Here is an 18,328-nt window from a genome sequence, read left to right as displayed (position 1 = left end):
AAAAATCTGTTTAGCCCCAATCATAAACAGCCAAAGACATATTAAAGATATAAGGCTTGACACAAAATAATGATTTGACTCATAATGGAGAAAATTGTTGATACTGGCATCATGTTATAATGTCTCTAACATGCATGCTTCTTTATTATTTGGTTTGAGAAACTTTATTACAACATGAATATTTTGATACAATTTGGAAGAGGCTGAGATTGTTATACGAATCTCTCCTGTGGCTCCTTATCCTTCTATGATGTTGCCCACAAATCAAAATGTAATCAGATATGATTTTATTTGTACTTCAAAATCAAATCAGTATTTCTCAGGAAAAATACTATTTGAAAACGTGCCTAAATTTTACACTAAACAGCATGAATATTATGCCACTAAATGTGAAAAAATAACTGTTGCAAATCAAAGTCCAAACAATATTCTTCAATGATTATAGAAGACGCAATCCAAAAAGTCATATAGAATAATAGAAGACCCCGAACAGCAAAAAAGAAACTTTATTAGCAAGAACAGTACTGGATGAATAATACCAAACTTCAAATTATTACAAAGCTGTAGTTATAAAAATAGCTCGGTACTGGCACATGAACAGGCCCGACAACCAAAGGAACAGAATTGAAAACCTAGAAATGAGCCCACAGACCTGTTGCCACCTAATCTTTGATAAGGGAGCAAAAACACAGGATGGAAGAAAGATAGCCTCTTCAACAAATGGTACAAGTAGAATAGTCTACACACAAATAGAAAACTGAAGTTGTATCCTTTGTATTAACCTGTTACAGAAACAATTCCAAATGGATTAAAGACTTCAATATACGACCAGATACCTTGAAAATATTACAGGAAAGAATAGGGGAAATACTAGGGGTACTTGGCACAGGTCAAAACTTCTGAAGTAAAGATCCAGAAAAAACAAATCAAAGAAAGGCTGGATAAATGAGATTGCATTAAACTGCAGAGTTTCTGCAAAGCAAAGGACATAAATAGCAGGATAAATAGAAAGTCTAAAGATTGGGAGAAGATCTTTACTAGATACACATCAAACAAAGGCCTTATATCTAAAATATACTTAGAGCTAAAAAAAATTACCCCCTCCAAATAAATCTTCAAAGAAACAACCTCATCAATAAGTGGGCTAGAGACTTCTCTCAAGGAGCAATAAAGTCCATGTGCAAATCCTTGGGTCCGATCACTAGCACTGAAGAAAAAATAGCTATATGTTCAACATCTCTGGCCATAAAAGAAATACAAATCAAAACAACAATGAGATTTTTTATTTTTATATATATTTTTATTATCAAACTGAATTACAGAGAGGTTACAGTTTCATACATTAAGCATTGGATACATTTCTTGTACTGTTACCTTGTCCCTCATTCCCCCCTCCCCCTCCCTCTTTCCCTTCCCCCTCCTCCCCATACGAGTTGTTCAGTTGTTCAGTTCATTTTCATCAAACAGTTTGTAATTATTGCTTTTGTAGTCATTTGTCTTTTTTTTACCCTGTGTCTCTCGATTTTGGTATTCCCTTCCTATCATAGGTGTAAATACTTTCAACGGGCCATATGTAACTGTAGTCTCTATTATTGATGATATTTCTGTATCACCTTCCTGTGGTTGTACCTACACTATCTCTGTATCTTATCTGAGTATATTGGAAACCGTGTATACTGGTATTAGAACCAGGAAATTAGATCAATGAGATTTTAACTCACTCCAACTAGAATAGTCATTATAAAAAAAAAAAAAAAACCTAACAATAACAGATGCTGACAGAAATGTGTCCAAAAGAGAACACTACTACTACTATGCTGTTGGTGGGTATGTAAACTTGTTCAACCACTCTGGAAAGCAGTATGGAGGTTCCAGAAAAGAATAACATAGAGATTCCCTAACACAGAAATTCTACTATTGGCCCTTCACCCAAATTACCACAAACAAGGCTGCACTAAAGCCACCAGCACAACCATATTTGTTGTAGTATTATTTCCCATAGGTGAGATATGATATCAACCCAGATGTCTCTCCATGGATGAATGGATCAAGATAATGTGGTATATATACACAATGTTTCTTACAAAACATTACACATTCCTCACCATATAGCCTGATGTTTAAGGACTGATGTATCTTCAGTACACAATATAGTATGACAAATAAAAAGAAAAAAGCAGATATGAGAATTTAAAGGTTTTCTAATGCCGTTCTGTCTCAAAGACATTTACAAAATAGAAAATACACTTTTCGACAATGATTTTTGCTTAAAAAGTAGAGCTTTTATTTCTAAAGTATTTATAATATTTATAATGGATTTATATTTTGTCTATATAGTAAAATATTTAACACACTCAATTTTCACTTCTGATTTCACGAATTTTGTGAGGTTTAACCCTTATGAACAAAAGTTCTAAATTTAATCATTGTAAGGGCTTTAATGGGCAGGAAAGTTTGAAACTGACTGGCTTGTGAAATTTAGTTTGATTCCTGTGCAGTTTTTTTTTTTTTTTTTTGGCCAGTCCTGGGCCTTGGACTCAGGGCCTGAGCACTGTCCCTGGCTTCTTCCCGCTCAAGGCTAGCACTCTGCCACTTGAGCCACAGCGCAGCTTCTGGCCATTTTCTGTATATGTGGTGCTGGGGAATCGAACCTAGGGCCTCGTGTATCCGAGGCAGGCACTCTTGCCACTAGGCTATATCCCCAGCCCCCTGTGCAGTTTTAAAGGTACATTTTAGTGCTTACATTTAAAATAAAACCAGTCAATTTTCAAATATTTTATTTTTATAAAATTTATATTCCTGATTAGTGTCATAAAGTAGACATGACACTGAATGTAGACAAGACAGTGAATTGTTGCATGGTAAGATGTTTCCAGGGAATGCAAGACTGGGGAAGGGAAGGGAGGAGTTGGTGATGGAGGGAGAGATGAGAAGGGAGGAAAAGTGAGAGAGGAGAGCTATTTTGGAATTTAAGAGACTAAGAGAGATGAACTATTTTGGAATTCATGTTCACTAAAGCTGAAAATAGGACATAAAAAGTCCTTATATATCAACCTGCACCAAAATCAATTCCAAATGGGTCAAGGACCTCGAAATAAAAACAGATAATTAGCACAGGTTAAGGCTAGTCACAGCAGAGGATCACAAGAGCCCAATAGCTATACCCTTATGAACACAAAAGATGATGCTAAGTGAAATGAACTCCATGTTATGGAAACGAGTGTTATATCACTGTTTTAATTACTTTCAACATGCCATGTGAAACGGTAGCTTCTTTTGTTGATGATCCTCTTGTATCCCCTTCCTGTGGTTGTACCTGCGCTATCACTGTATCTCATCTGAGTACTCTGGATACTGTATGTACTGGTAGTAGAACTAGGGAAGTGAAAGGGGATATCAAAATCGAGAGATAAAGGATAAAAAGACAAATGACTCCAAAAGCTATACTTACAAAACCATTTGGTGTCAACCAACTGAACAACTCATGGGGGGAGAGGGAGAGGGGGATGGCGAGGGGGGAATGAGGGAGGAGATAACAAACCGTACAAGAAATATACCCAAGGCCGAACGTATGAAACTGTCACCTCTGTAAATCATTTTAACAATAAGTAAGTATATAAAAAGAAAAAAAATGAAAGTTCAGCAGTCTTTTTTTTCCTTTTAAGTAGTTGTACAAAGGAGTTGCCTTTATAGAAAGCATTTTATGAGTACAATTATCCTAATCAATGTCACTCCTTTCAACATTCTCACCCATCCTGTTCCTACCCGCCCCTTCCCTCACTCTTCTTAATTTTGTAGGATATACGTTGCCTGCATTTTTCCCTCTCTTCTCTTCTTTCTGCAGGGTCAAAAATTATTCTGATTCTATATAATACAAATAATAGAAGGATAAGTGGCAGAGGCTATGGAACTATAATTCTTGAAATTGCTTCTATAAATGAAAGCAGTTATTGACTCAAGGTCTTGAAAGAAGTTATGAACATGACAGTGAATGTGATCTTGGGATAAAAATATGTTCCTGAAACTTTCTGTACCTAAGACTCCTGTCCATATGCCACAATTTAGAAAGATGGAAGGATGTAAGATCTAGAGCTCTTTAAGGAAAATCAGTCCAGTCGCAGAACTTGAGGCCATTTTGGAGGGAATCAGTTTACTCACATATAAAGCTTGATGAGGGAATAATTAACCTCCCTCCACCTCCATCATTTCATCAGGCCAAGTCTGTCACCCTTCTTTTTTTTTTTTTTTAACTCAAAAAATAATTTAATTTAAAGGTAATCACAGAAAGGTACAGCATACCTATTCCTACAATTTGTACAGTTTCTTAATTTTATTGAGAAAAGACTATCTTATTTTATTTTATTTATTTTTTTTTCTCAAATTTTTATTATCAAACTGACGTACAGAGAGGTTACAGTATCATACGTTGGGCATTGGATACATTTCTTGTACTGTTTGTTGCCTTGTCCCTCATGCCCCCCTCCCTTCCCCCCTTTCCCTCCCCCCCCCAGGTGTTCAGTTCACTTACACTAAACAGTTTTGCAAGTATTGCTTTTGTAGTTATTTCTCTTTTTTTTACCCTGTGTCTCTCGAATTTGGTATTCCCTTTGAATTTCCTACTTCCAATACCAGTAAACACGGTTTCCAATATACTCAGATAAGATTACAGAGATAGTGTAGGTACAAACATAGGAAGGTGATACAAAACATTATCAATAATAGAAACTACACATACACATAGGACGTTGAAAGTAGTTACAACTGTGATATATCACTTGTTTCCATAACATGGAGTTCATTTCAATTAGCATCATCTTATGTGTTTCTAAGGGTATAGCTATTGGGCCTTGTGATGCTCTGCTATGGCTTGCCTAAACCTGTACTAATTATTCCCAATAAGGGAGGCCATAGAGTCCATGTTTCTTTGGGTCTGGCTCACTTCACTTAGTATAACTTTTTCCAAGTCCTTCCATTTCCTTACAAATGGAACACAATGTCATTCTTTCTGATAGAGGCATAAAATTCCATTGTGTAAATGTACCACATTTTCCTGATCCATTCATCTATGGAGGGGCATCTGGGTTGGTTCCAGCTTCTCGCTATGACAAATTGTGCTGCGATGAACATTGTTGTGCTGGTGGCATTACTGTGATTTTGTTTGTGGGCTTTTGGATAGATACCCAAAAGTGGGGCTGCTGGGTCATAGGGGAGTTCTATATTGAGCCTTCTGAGGAATCTCCATACTGCTTGCCAGAGTGGCTGAACCAGTTTACATTCCCACCAACAATGAAGTAGGGTTCCCTTTTGGCCACATCCCCTCCAACAATTGTTATTATTAGTTTTCTTGATATATGACATTCTTGCTGGGGTGAGATGGAATCTCAATGTTGTTTTGATTTGCATTTCCTTTATGGCCAGTGATGTAGAGCATTTTTTCATATGTCTATTGGCCATTCTCATTTCCTCATCAGAGAAGTTTCTTTGTAAGTCTTTAGCCCACTTGATGAGAGGGCTATTGGTTCTTTGCAGTTTTGTTTTGGAAGAAGGTAATTTTTTTAGTTCTGCATATATTTTAGAGATGAGGCCTTTGTCTGTTGAATGTCCGGTAAAGATCTTCTCCCAGTCTGTGGGCTTTCTGTTTATCTTGAGAGCTATGTCCTTTGCCGTGCAGAAGCTCTGGAGTTTGATGCAGTCCCATTTGTCCAACCTTTCTTTGATTTGTAGCCTTTCAGGGTTTTTGTTAAGGAAGTTCTGTCCTGTGCCAAGGAGCCCAAGTGTTTCTCCTACTCCTTCCTTTAGTGTCTTCAGGGCTGGCACCCTTCTTAAGCCACAGTATTTGTACTGTGAGTAGGATCAGTTGGTAGGTAAATATAAGGAGTTTGTGAAATTAACTTGAGACCATATATTTGAAATACTTGTTATAATTTTTGACTCCTAGTAAGAACTCAAAATAGATGCATTATTAAAAATATTCCCATGACAAAAATATACTCTCCTTATTAATTACATCTTGGGCTGGGAATATGGCCTAGTGGTTAAGTGCTCATCTCATATACATGAAGCCCTGGGTTCGAGTCCTCAGCACCATGTATATAGAAAAAGCCAGAAGTAGCACTGTGGCTCAAGTGGCAGAGTGATAGCCTTGAGCAAAACAAAGCCAGGGACAGTGCTCAGGCCCTGAGTTCAAGCCCCAGGACTGGGGGGGAAAAAAAACAAACAAGAATTAAATCTCATTTCAACTATTTAATATGTTTGTATGCATCTAGCAGAGTGCTAAGTACTAGTAATGTTTGCAAAATTGAATTTATAAGCTTCCCTCATTTTCTATTTCAACTTGCAATTTTTAGAAAATGCTGGTAAATGAGCAATTTAAAGCTATATCTTGGTTTCTAAGGTAATCATCAGTATGTAGGAGCAAGCCAATAAATGCTGTTGGTCAATTTTCTGGAAAATTTAGTCTCCAACTCTAAAGTGTCCATAAAACATGGATCATGGATCATGTTTGCATATATTTTTTGATTCTATATATCAGTGTAACATTACAATCAAGCTGTTGGCAAAATTAAATGATTCTGTTTAATGTAAAGTGACTCATTTTTTAATATGCAAACTCAATGCAATCTATGTTTATAATCTTGACATAGGCATTTAGCCAAGGAATTTTATATTTGATTTATCTGATTTATATATTTTACCCTAAAATTTTGCATTTGTTGATGATTTAGAGTAAAGTGCATGAGAAACATGTAATTTAAGCACTTATAACTAACTTGAAGATGAAAAAGAACAAACCTTTGGTGTCATCTTAATCAGGCTGTGTTTTGCTGAAATATAATCTAAAATTGCCCTTTTGAAATGTGGAGTATACTTTAGTCCAATATCCTAAATGCTGATTGGTAAGATCAAACATCCTTAGGTTATGATGCAGCAAAGTAAAAAGGGAATTAGTGATAATGTCACAGAAACATGTACTTATTGAGTACTTACTGTGTCTTATTTGTGAACCTATATTTTAGTACATTTAGCTCTCACTGAAGGCCTCATATGGCAGGTGCCATTAGGTCTCATTTATACTAACTGGAAACTTTAGAGAAGGGTTACTTTACTTATGCAGAATCCCCTAGACTGTAAGTTGAAAGCCAAGATTCACATCCCAGTAGTGTGATTCCAAAGGGTAGATTTCCAACTGTCTGAATGCTTTCACCTTTCACACTATTGCATCCTTGAAATAGAAATGTTCTACTGTATTTTTAGGCAATAGAGGAGTCATCTATCAGTTTTAACCATCATTTATGTCAGTATTTAATAATTTGAGTGCATATGAATATTCTCCACACCCACCAGGGCCTGAATTCAGGGTCTGCCTCTTACTTGATTTGGTTACATGTTTGGCAGTCTACAGCCTGAGCCACAATTCTAGCACATCTTCCTTGCTGGTAAACTGTGGATGGAATCTTGTGGACTTTTCTATCAGGGCTGCCTTCAAATCTCCATTTTCTAGATCTCAATCTCCTGGGTGGCTAGGATTACCCATATGGGCCACCACACCTAGCCAAGAATATTTAATTTGACTACGAATTCTTTTGACACACTTAATGTTCATGCAACTCTCTTGTCCAAACAAATAAGGAAGAAATTCATCAGCATTCACATCTCTGATACTGACATTCACCATTTCGGTGGGTATGATTCTTTTCTAGCCGGTTTGTTGGATGATGAAAAGAAATTCTTCCTAAGGTAATTCTTTAAGTGTGATTGTGAAAGGGTATCAGTAAACATAGACATCTTTTAGAAATACAACCTATGAAAAGTAATATGTATACACTCAAAGTGAGTAATTGTTTAGAAGTGACTCAAACAATGAGATTACTTTATTCCATTCATAACTGCTTCCCTATTTCACATATTTTTCTTCCAAAGTGTTTAAAGTAAAATAACATTTCTGGATACAGTAGAATAAACACCAAATTGAAAGTCTTAAAATGTTCCTTCAAATTCCTACATTGCTTATAAGTAACTGGTGCTCTTGGAGAAATCCAAAGTATTTGAGTTTGATGTTCCAATGTCCTTTGTAGCATCTGATCTAGGATTTCTTTCACAATTACTCAATGCACAATAAATGTATTTGATGCTCTCTCGCTCTCTCTCTTTCCCTCTCTCTCTCTTTAAACTCTTTGTATGTCTCTCAATCTTTCAGGATTAAGTAAGACTTCCAGTTTCCAAGTGGTCTCTGCTAATGGGTTTTGAGGAACACTCACCTGAAAATTAGACTTAGTATCGAGAGGTGAACTACACAGTACCTTTACCCCATATGGAGCCTATTGTTGGTCATGACCACTAAACACATCATTCACAATGTAACAGATCTTTCATCTTCATAATCTTATTCAACTAAACACAACATATCTGGCCTATGTCTAAATATTTGAGGCTGTGTTATGACACTTTTGAAATAATTTTTACCTTTGAAATAAGAGGCAGAGGTGCCTTTGCAAACATATTTAAACTACAGAAGTGCTCCTTAAACTTTAAAAAAATATATTGTTTAAGTTCTCAAGTATTCCTTTTCCAAATTATTTTTATGTGGTTACCTCCTATAAGCAATCTAATTTTGTCTATCAGAACGCTACAACTAAATGCATGAGAAGTAACTCCTCTGGTAACTCTTTTCCAATGTGTTGTCCAAAAATGACCAAACTTCCTTACCCTAAACTAATTTTTAGTAAACTGTCAGTGGAAGTAAAATAGAACTGAAGCATATATCTGGTAATATGGCTGGATGAACAGAGTAAGTAAACAGATATTGATTGCCTTTCTAATCTAATTGTAATAACCTGGGACCTTTCCCCCTAATTCCAGACAATTGTTTGTGAGTTCAAGACTTTTTTCCTTCTTTAGGGCTTATAGAATGGCTTGTTGACTTTTTCTAAAGCATTTTCTGGGGATATTTTCTAAAGCTTTTTTTTAAAACAAATTATTATGAAAACCCAGAAGCAGAATTGTGATTTTTACAAAGAAGTTTCTAGTCTCTTAACGTTTGATTTGCTGTTTGACTGGTTTCCAGATATTTAAAATGTCCTTCTCCCATCCTCACGTGAACTATAGTACCTCTGAGAAATTTTTCTGTAACTAACATGAATCTTAGTTAGTTATGCAATTTTATTTACTGGGACTGTGTAACAATAGCTGACAAATGAACTTGAGCATTTGGAAATGGGAGAAGGTAGATCACAGGAGATACTGTCTTGATAAGAAAAACATAGCATATATTTAAAATATTATGCATAAATAAATGCACATATAAAGTCACATTTCTTTCCTCTACATGAGAGTATTCAGAAATAATGCTGGGACCTAAAATAGATTAATACATGGAAAGTATCATACAAATTGAGTTATATCCACTGGTTTAATGATGCCCTTCTCTTGTACTACCTCTGCCTCTTATTTTATTCCCTGAGCCATAAGCCAAAAGGAAAACCTTCTCCTGTGAATGGTACAATCAAAAATTAACACCAATAATCTTAATGTTGATGGGACAAACATTTGTAATAATGAGTAAACAATTAGAATCAAATTAATTTCCTTTTGTTCCCTTCTGGGAACCTAGCATGTAAATGGAATGATTACATTCCAATTTGTTTTCCTATAAAAACAAACAATTTGATTATATTTTTCCTTACTTCTGAGAGGAGAGTATGATAACTAATTTAATTCTCTACACTTGGTTGGTAATGAACATGTCCATTTTAATGTAATCTTGGCAAAGATATTTGTCTCACCAAGAGCTCACACCTGCAACTCTGATCTTTCCTCTTTCTTTCCTTCTCTAACTACTCCTGGCATAGAAGACAAACAGTGAAAAAAAATGTTTTTTTAATCTTCTCATTGGGAAATTCATTTTATTTGTGTACTGATGTGTGTGGCTGGTTGGATAATGTGATTTCAATTAGCATATGTGAAATAATCATTGGTCTATCTGGAGCCATTATTGGTGCATTAGTTAGAATTTACAGGCAAGTAGATAAATATTAGCAAAAATGAACTTATTTTTACCAGTACTGAAATACAGAAGATGCCTTTTAGATAAAAATGTTTATTAAATAGCACAGTATAGCAATTTACTAATAATACACATTAGCAGTCGATAGATATTATTGCCTTAAAATCTCTTCTATAAATATACCAGAATAAGAAAAATCCAAATTGACACCTTAGTAAATGTAACGAAAAGTTTTTAAGTGGGGAAAATTATTTTCTACATAGTAGCCTTTAATCATTAAAACCATTTTATTTAGCATTTTCATGGGCTTGACTAAAAAAATCTATGAACTTAAGAATTTCTTTTTCTTTCTCAGTCAGGTGAATTCAATTTATGGGTTATTTTAATTATATCTTTCTTATTTAGACAGGAAATAGTAAAGGCATGAGGTAAAAATGTAGAAGAGTCAAGAGCTTGGGGGAAAAGCTATCTGGTAGTCAAGGGCATAAAAAGCTATATTTGGATGAATTCGCTGTGGTCCACAGCCTGGTCTTCTATATCACCAGCTTAGGTATAAAATTCTGTTAATTAATTGAGGTCAGATGACTCTGTTACAAATAAATTCTCACATCAAGATCAGGATGAGTGATTAGAATGAAAAATCTTATTTAATTATAAGGAGAATGGTAACTATCACAGGCTGGGTGTATTTATATCAATATGACCAGTTCATTCTCCTAGGAAACAAATTTTTGGAAGCAAAGTTCCATCCTAGATTTGGTTACAGAACTTGGAAAGAGGGCAAGTTAATGAGTGAGTCTAGAGTGTGTTTGGTTTCACCAAGTATAAGGTCCTATGTCTAATAAGTACCTTCTCAGGAGAAGTTATTTTACCATGGGGACTAGGATGCCACAGGTCTGTGCCAGGTATCCCTTCACCGTAGATAGATCCTACCAACCTCTGCCTGTCTACTGCTTTTTTTTTTTTTTTTTTTGCCAGTCCTGGGCCTTGGACTCAGGGCCTGAGCACTGTCCCTGGCTTCTTCCCGCTCAAGGCTAGCACTCTGCCACTTGAGCCACAGCGCCGCTTCTGGCCGTTTTCTGTATATGTGGTGGTGGGGAATCGAACCTAGGGCCTCGTGTATCCGAGGCTGGCACTCTTGCCGCTAGGCTATATCCCCAGCCCTGTCTACTGCTTTTTTAATGGCATATTTACTAGTGAACTACTTTCTCACAGGCAGATTCCTCTATTGGGAAGTTAATCCTTCAGCTTAAATCCTTTGAGACTTTCCATCAGTTCAAGATATTTTTTTGTCAATTTTGGATTTCTGGCATTCTACATTGATTTTACATTTTAACTCTCAGAGGTGATTAATTTTTCACAAGTTATTATCGGAGTCTTACTATTGACCATGTTAAATACCTTTCTGAAAAATATAAAAGGAAAAAAATCTTAAGAGAGTCTTAGCTGAATAACTGTATAAATGGAAAAACAAAAATACCTAAGATGTCTTTACCAAGAAGTCATAGACCCAGCACATGTGGGCATCTTCCATTAAAAGGTTATGACATGAGCCTTACATTTATGTTCCATCGTTCTAAGATATCAGAACAATAAATCATGGATACAGCTGTATTCCATGCTTCAAAAATCTGGAAATCAATATATGGGGATTGGAAAAAAAAATCCAAGAACCACCACCATGGAAACTTAGTTTCTTTTTATTGCAATGCTACATTCTTAGTAGTAGCACCCCATAAAGTATGCATCTGGCCCCACTTTTCACAGTCTCCTATTTTCACATATATCTTTATTTTTAAAGACCTTGAGGTTTTATATATACATAGACAGAGTAGAGTGAGTAACCAAATACATTCTACTGTTATGCCATTAAATCTTATGTGGCTTTGACAAAATTTTGTTATTCTTTGAATCTTATACTAAACATCAAAATTATTAGGCAATTTGGAAATCTCGTGTGTCTTTCCATTTCTTATGGCCCTGAAAACTGAGTTTAGGTTAAAATATTCATTAAATTAACCTGATAATTTCTGTAATAATCCATTCCTTAATAAGCACCTATGAGATGTATAATTTCATTTATGTTAAGGTCACCACAGTGTTCCTTGTTATGAGGTATGGGTTTGTTTTTTTTTTGGCCAGTCCTGGGGCTTTGGACTCAGGGCCTGAACACTGTCCCAGGCTTCTTTTTGCTCAAGGCTAGCACTCTGCCGCTTGAGCCACAGCGCCACTTCTGGCCATTTTCTGTATATGTGGTGCTGGGGAATTGAACCCAGGGCCTCATGTATACAAGGCAAGCGCTCTTGCCACTAGGCCATATCCCCAGCCCCCGAGGTATGGGTTTTGATGGCCCTTCACTTAAACTAAAGCAAGGTATACAGATCAATACTTCCAACTAAATAAACATATTAGAAATTTAAAAGTTAATAAACTTTGGAAATCTGAATTTAGAAAGTGGGATTCTTTAATGGAAGGATTTATCAGAGCATGTAATTTTAATAATTTAGTGTGCTTATGGAAGATATAAATTTGAGGTATCCAAACTTTAAATAGCACGGAACTTTGTAATAAATCAATTCTTGGGGCTTTGCATTTGCAATGCCATCATTTTAAAAAATTCAGTTGTAAGAGGTTTAGATTTTAGAGTTCATTGTGACCCACTGTTGCTAACCTAATTAGCAGAGACGTGACAGCCTACTGTCCAGCTATTAATAAACTATAATTTTTTAAAAGTGGTGTGAAGAAGAAATGTTTCTCACAGTAAATAAAAGACCAGGTAAACAAATTATGCTATAGTCATACAGTGGAAACAAACCAGAATTTTAAAAGAATGGAGTGTTTAAACCTAAATGTGCACTGGACGGTCTTCAAATTAGTATTTAGGAAGAAAAGAGCTAGATTGAACACACAAAGACTCCAATTTCATAAAATTCAATATCTGTAAAAATTAATGTATAATGATAGACATTAGAAGGGTATACAACTCCAAAATGATAGATGGCCATGTGTCATCAGGAGACATTTTAGTGTACAAAACGAATTCTATGTCTGATTTGACTGATATAAATTCAGGAAATTGCATTTGTTAAAAACCCAAAAAACAATGCAATAAAGACCAGAAATTCAGGAACTTGCATTTGTTAAAAACCCAAAAAACAATGCAATAAAGACCTGAATATCTAGTTTGATGCAGGGAGATAGAGAATGTGTATAGATGAGGAACTTAATCCCGGGAGTGTTAAATAACTTTTCAAAATGCTTTTAGGTTCCATTCTTCTACTTTGAACCCAGACTGAGAGTTTCTAATATCCACAATTTTGGCCACTCTGTTGTGCCTGCCTCTTGTGCTCCAATACCCTTCATTAGGGTAAATTCTGAAAGTGAGAAAAAAAGATCTATGAACTTACACATTCTTTGCCAGGACTTTCTCATGAATGAAATCAATGTGTCCACATGACAAGAAGTTAGCTGCTCTGTACAAGCCAACCCAGCTAATGGACAATTGTGTCCTTATAAAAAAAACCAAGTGACTTCTACCTTCCTGTCAACAGTTTTTAGAATTTCAGTATTCTAATTTTTTTACATTTGACATGTAATTGCAACACAAGATTGAAAAACACTTTTTACAATGTAATTCTAAAGTTGTTCATACTCTTATGCTATGAAATGGCTTGTTTGAAACAGCCCCAACAGAAAATGCACTTAGCTAACTAAGAGGAGTAAATGGAAAGACCTGGAAAAGATATGTTAAGTGAAGTAAGTAAGGCCCAGAGAGAAAAAGGATGCTTTTCTTTTATATGTGGAAGCTAGGTTTAGTTTATCCTATTATTAGTAAACATTGAGTGGTATGCAAGTATATACAAATATATTAATTTAAATACAGTAGATTCAAGGGAGCAATCAGATAGTGGAATTCCTTAAAAAGGTGGGCAAATGAAGAGGATAAGGGGAGAGAATGCAGTAAAAAAATCCAATATATGTCCTATAAAAATAAGAAGAGTGAAGTTCGGAAGGGGTGAATTTGGAGGGATGAGTGAAAAATGTTGTGAGAGGTGACATTGATCAAGATATATTACATTCACAAACAGTTTTGTTAAATGGCAACTCATTTCTCCAACTATTTAAAGATAATTTTAAAAATTGACTTTTATGGGCTGGGGATATGGCCTAGTGGCAAGAGTGCCTGCCTCGGATACACGAGGCCCTAGGTTCGATTCCCCAGCACCACATATACAGAAAACGGCCAGAAGCGGCGCTGTGGCTCAAGTGGCAGAGTGCTAGCCTTGAGCGGGAAGAAGCCAGGGACAGTGCTCAGGCCCTGAGTCCAAGGCCCAGGACTGGCAAAAAACAAAAAAAAACAAAAAAAAATTGACTTTTAGGTGATACTTATTTTTATTAGCATGATATTGTGGAGGATGCATTTATGATTATATTAATGGAAATGATTTCTTGATGGGAGAAAATAGTGAAATGCTGTCAGAAACTTTAAAATGCTTTCCAAAGCAAAAATTACTACTATTTCTTAAATAAAACACTAATAATAACTGCTATTGTTAGCATAAATCTCATCTTTACTGCAATGAATTCTCTTTATTTAAGGCATGAAAAAATATATGTGAAAATATATATGAATATTCCATAGTCCTATCTGCTCTTCAAATTTCTCTTCATGGTAAATGTGTTTGAGGAGGTGAGAGGCCTCAAATTCTAAGTTCAAACAAGTATTTTCTGATCAGTAGGTATTTACAAAACAGGACATTAAGCATTGAGAGGGAAATAAAACCTAAAAAATAAAGTCCTGAACCTTGTCCTTCAGAAAAGGTTGTATACATAAGAAGAATTGCATTACATATTTAAAAGAAGCACAAATTCTAGCATGAATATTATTGATAAGGCTTCCAGCAGGTATTTAAATTTTCTGAGTCTAAATTCCTTAAATCAATAAAATGATGCTCTAATATTTATTCTGGAAACTTCTGTGAGGCATGTTTGAGATGATTTATATAAATTCTAGCAGCATATCAAGTATAGAGTACATATATATGGTAAGGATGATGAATGATAATGAATATATACCTATATACATATATTTTTCCCTTATACATACACACACATATATAAAAGAATGAATATTAGTTTCAGTGTCATTATCAAATTCAAAGAAAAATATCATGTTCAATTATTTGTAAAATATGTAAATATTTATATATAACATGCTATTAATATTTAATATTTTATTTTGTCAAATAAGTAACACTAATCCTGGTTCAAAAGTCTGGCTAAAATAAACCAATGCGTGTGGTTTATCTAAGAGTTTATCTAATTGAGTATCTTACTTATAAATTGGAAGAATGACTGTGGAAAAGATGTAAGATTCTTGATAATCAACAGAATGGAAAACTCATGAGAAGACAAAACTAATTCTATGAGTATAAAATTTGACTACAAGTCATTTTAGATTTTAGTTCAGATTCCAGTTGTTTCTGGCTATATGACATGAAAAATAGTGAAATATTTCCTTCTATTTGAATTGAGGTATAAAATGCTGAGTACAGAAACTGGAGAATAGTATTTTCATATATATGTATACATATACATATAGGTATATATACACATATATTCTCTCTCCACATGTATGTATGTATGTGTGTGTATAGATAGATAGATAGATAGATAGATAGATAGATAGATAGATATCTAGCTTCTTTAAAAGCATTCATTGAGTCATATCTGTACCCGTAAGGCATCAGCCTAAAGAAAATCTACATAATACATTGGGGAGTTTAGATCAGTGATGGATCAATACAGAAAACTAGATTCTTGGCTAAGAAGAAAAAAAGATGTCCTTGTGAAATTCCTAATGAAGATAGTTGAGGAAATCACACAAAAAATAGAAAAATCCTTGCTGAAAAGAGTGCAGGCTTTTTACCAGATAACACTTCCATCTTCATGGGAAGCTAGAGATGTATAGAGAGAGCCAAGTATTTTCTTAGATTTGGGGTTTTCCCTTGCTTTCTTCAGGGACATGAGAGGATAAAAGCCATCCAAAGATCTTCAGTATTTGTGAAGCCTAAAACAAATATGATCAACAAATGTCATGGATGGATGAATTTCTCATATGTCCTGAGGGCAACATGAAGAAGGGTTGGGATTTCTTCAGTGACCTACTAATTTCAGTGTTATGTATTCATATTCATTTTGTATTTTGGGGTATAATTTGAGGCTCCATCTAGAAGTAGACCCATTGCAAAAACACACACATATAGTTAAGGTGAAAATCTAACCATCTAAGATATCCTCTAATTGAGATATTAATCAAATTCTGACCTCCTACAATGAAAAAAAGGCATGCCAACCAGGAACCTAAGTGAGACCGGGCAAGGATTCAGCTCCACAAGAAATTACAGCTCCAGACATTGCCTGTATTTCAGCCACACAGGACCTGAGCAGAAATCCTAGTGCTACTGTGCCACACTCTCGGTCCATATAAACTGTGGGATGATAACTTTACCTGTTAAGCCACCAAATTAATAGATAATGAATACAAAGTTAAAGACAGAGATTGCAATGTGCTCTCTTGAACTTATCTACAAAAGTAAACTGGCACTTTATGCATGTTGTATGTCTTTTAATTTAAATTACATTTTCAATATATTTTAGTAATTGTTCCAATGAGTTAGTGTTCAACAAATCAATTTAAGAATATAATGTATCTTAATCAGTGTCATCCTTTTCATCCTTTTTCTCCCTCCTTCCCACCCAATTTCTCCCTTCAATTGTCTTAATCTTTGTAAGATATGCATTGAGTTTTTAAATCTCTTGTGCATCTATAGAACAAGGTATTGAACATGTACTTACATGTGAAATAAGCTTAGCTTCTTTTGTCAAAGAAGCTAACAAATTAGTGGCTGGGAAGGACATGTTCATAAACCCAAAAATGAAAGATATGACCTGTATGGACCCAAGGGAAACAGTGTGTGCACAAGAAAGATACTTTAAAGTACAAGAGAAAGAGCTTTTAATGCTGCTCTAGAGGCGCTGGAGAGTGTCAGATGTTCATTGTGGGAATTATACTTTGCATAAATCATTTATTCCATGTTTCAATTTAGAAAAAGCATGTCTTTGTTCCAATTTTTTGGACTACATCCAGAAAACGTATTGTTGGTCTGAAATGTCGACAGAGCTTAAACGCAAAACAGTTTGATGTCAGGAAAACATGTAAATAGAACTGAAAAAACAATAATGTCTACATGAAAAAAATATCTGACTAACATAAGCAGTTAGGGGCAAAGGATGCTACCCCAGAACTCCTTCTTTAAAATGTATTCTCATTTTCAGTGTAATCTAATAATAGTGTTCCTGAATGACAGGCATTTTCAGAAGGATGGAAAACAGCTATAAAAGCCCACACTACACTAATGGAACCAGTACATGTTTAACCTTCAAGCCACCACCATTCATTTCTAAAGCCCACGATTGCCATAATTTATGGTTATTACTTGGCGTTTTAGTGTGTTTTCCCCATGCCTAAGCATGGTATCCTCCCTAACCTGGTTTACCCATGATGGACACAAAGAGAGCTAAGCATCCTGAGTGAGTATGAGCTTTCCAGGAGACCAAGGAACTAATTCCATTGGGGTTTCCAATTTACATAAAGACCCTGACATTTTCATGATGAGAGAAAAATAAGGCCAATTTATTTGGAAATTTCATTACTAAATAAGCTATGGCTTAGAATAAGTGACAACCAATAAAAAAAAAACTGTGAAGGAAGCAGCAGAAGAAGGAAGAAGTTTATTTCTTCACCATGCTTCCGTTTTTATTTACATTTGTGTATGTTGTATGCACATCTTCTGAGACCCACAGGTGTTGATTGTTGACAAAATAAATATGGCTAAGATCTATTTCCTGTGAAAAGGAGCTCTCAACTCAGAGGGGAGAATTATGTGTGCAAATCACTGAAACACAAAATGACAGGAGGAGGTAGGGCTCTGGGGCCTTAAAATACAATACATTTAGGCTTGGTATGGAAGGGCAGCTATTTGGGGTAGAAAATGCTTAGTAAGAGGTTTTCCATGTTACACCTTTTAAATAGTATTACAGGAAGATTATTCAGTTATTCCACACTAATTTTAAACACTCATCTTTTCACATATTATAAACAAGTGTATTCAATTTTGCATCTTTCTAGTACAGACACTAAAGCATAACCTTTTAAAAATGGATAATTTGCATGGCTAAAAATAGCTTTAAGATTTTTAAAGGTATCCTTTTGTAATTCTGCTGAAGAAGACACGTTTTAACCCACAGTTTGATGTTCCTTAC

Source organism: Perognathus longimembris, chromosome 13 (assembly GCF_023159225.1).
Source record: "Perognathus longimembris pacificus isolate PPM17 chromosome 13, ASM2315922v1, whole genome shotgun sequence".
Taxonomy (NCBI): Eukaryota; Metazoa; Chordata; class Mammalia; order Rodentia; family Heteromyidae; genus Perognathus; species Perognathus longimembris.
This window is presented reverse-complemented; position numbering follows the sequence as displayed.